The sequence below is a fragment of the Penaeus chinensis genome, chromosome 29 (assembly GCF_019202785.1).
Source record: "Penaeus chinensis breed Huanghai No. 1 chromosome 29, ASM1920278v2, whole genome shotgun sequence".
Classification (NCBI taxonomy): Eukaryota; Metazoa; Arthropoda; class Malacostraca; order Decapoda; family Penaeidae; genus Penaeus; species Penaeus chinensis.
This window is the reverse complement of record NC_061847.1, coordinates 32686850-32689349: the sequence shown is the minus strand read 5'-3', so window position 1 is coordinate 32689349 and position 2500 is coordinate 32686850.

Sequence of the window (2500 nt, the reverse complement as noted above, 5' to 3'; positions counted from 1 at the left end):
AAGGGGATATATATAAATGCCCTGTGTGTAAAGGTATGTGCAAGCATGTGTGTGTGTGTGTGTATATATATATATATATATATATATATATATATATATATAAATATATATATATATATATATATATATATATGTATGTATGTATATATATAAAAAAAATATATATATATGTGTGTGTGTGTGTGTGTATCCTTATTCCTCAGTCTGTCTCTTTCTCTTTTCTTTCTTCTTTTCTTTCTCTCTCTCTCTCTCTCTCTCTCTCTCTCTCTCTCTCTCTCTAGCTATCTATCTGTTTATCTCTTTCTCTCTCTACCTATCTATCTGTCTATCTATCTATTTATCTATTTATCTACTTATTCCGTTTTATCCTTAGAATATATGCAAAAACTAACTGATAAACATGCACTATTCAATGGTTTCAATTAGTATAATTTGTTTTCATTTTCAACAGGTTAATTGAGTTACTAAGTATCGCAAATACTGCAGTTATACCCCATTATGTACGAAGACTGTGTTTTCGTACATATTTTGCCGTGATGATAAGAAAAAGAAAACGACAAAGAATGAGTCCAATTTCAGGAAAAAAACAAACAAACTGGCAACTCACCCCGGATTAGTCTGATTCATCGAGTCTCTGTTATAATCTAATCAGCTGAGACTTAACATTTAATTTCAAATAGTTTGGTGTATTTTCGAAACTCATATTCAATATCTTAATTACTTTACATTAAAAAAAAAAAAAAATCTATAAGAATCGTTAATTTGACATTACGAATCGGAGTCTCCCACAGGCTAGTGGGAGTTGCCAGTTTTTATTTTTCTGAGAAGAGTCAAGGATCCAAGACCGCAATCAAACGATACCCTCGACCTAATGCTTAAAAAAGAGATAAAAAAATAGAGAGGAAGACTTGTATGAGTTTGATCAAATCTATTAGAAAAATAAAGAAGGAAAACATGTACAGTAGAATGAAACCGAAGACTTAGAAGTGATGATTCCACGTGCTGCTGCTCATGAAAATCTGGGATGGAAAGGAGAGAAAGAAAAGAAACGAAAGAAGAGAGACGAATAGATGTGAACATGAAAAACAAACACGTAAGAAGAATAACGAAATGAACATCGGCAATAATTTAGATACAATATAGATAGAGAAAGAACATTAAAAATTCACATATTACGGAAAACAAGGTCTGTAACCAGAACAAGATATCAACCCTGAACATAGAATTCGAATAAAGGATATCATCATTAAAGAATGATAATAATAAGGATAATCTGATAAACGACGCTTTCCAGAAGAAAAAAAAAATCTTCAAACGGATCAAAACTCGTTACACTTCCTGAAGCAAAGGAGAGAGAAACCAGAGAACGTGTATCACACTGGCATTCTGTTTCATTAAAGATTGATATTCTGAAGATCGATTAAAAGGACGCGTCAGGCATGGAATTTCGCAAAAGAATAGCTGGATTTTCAGACCAATAAAGGACAAAAAATAGAAATAAATAAATAAATAAATGAAAAAAGACAGGTAGAAAAGGGTTCGTAGAATTGAGTTTGATGACCACGCAAAAGCTTTTGATGAATTCAAAGGACCGTTGATTTTTGTTAAAGGCAATTACATAAACGATTGAAAGTGGGATTTTAGTGGGATAAGGAGGAGAATTATTGGTGACGATACTAAATTGATGTATAATTTTCACTGGGAAATTAGTCATGAGAATTTGTTGATGAGATTAGAAACGGATAAAAAATTGTCTGCACTGCACACAAAAGTCATACTAAAAAGCACACGTCATATCGATGAGAGTATAATGAGTGATTGATTTCGAAGAAAAAAAGTAAGATGCGCTGACATCCTCACCCTGACTGCATAAAGAAAAAAAAAAAAAAATATATATATATATATATATATATATATAATTAATGGACTGATAGTTACAATGACTAAAGATATCGAAAAGCTTGTTAACTTTGGACAGTGAGAGACAGACAGTGATAAGTAATGAGAATTAGTAATGAGACAAATGGAATTGAAAGTTAGCCTTGCTGTAGACAAATTTAAAATTGGACAAAAAAAAAAGGAAAAAAAAAAAAGAATGTGTTTAATACTATACTCTTTCCGAAACTTAGAGCAGTGAAATAGACAGGGAAAGGCTAGGATTTACTTCTGGTTAAGTCGACCTACAAGGATTCTATAGACAAAGAAATTTATTCATGAAATCCGCTCAAAGGAAAGAAAGAAAAGAAGGGAGTAATTTTTTTAACGGCTGTCTATTAATTTATTTATCTTTTATTCGTTTACAAGTTAAGAGAAACCGGAAAAGATTGGCTGCACTTTGGGTCAGTCAGCATTATGTCAATCAACTTGACCGACGATCTGTGGCGACTGTCCACATTTCCTCCGTCTTCCTAAGATTTAGGTCAGGTCAGGTCTGGTCAGGATTAGGTTGGGGGAAGATTAGGTTTGTTTAGGGTTAGGTTAGATTAGGTCATATTAGATT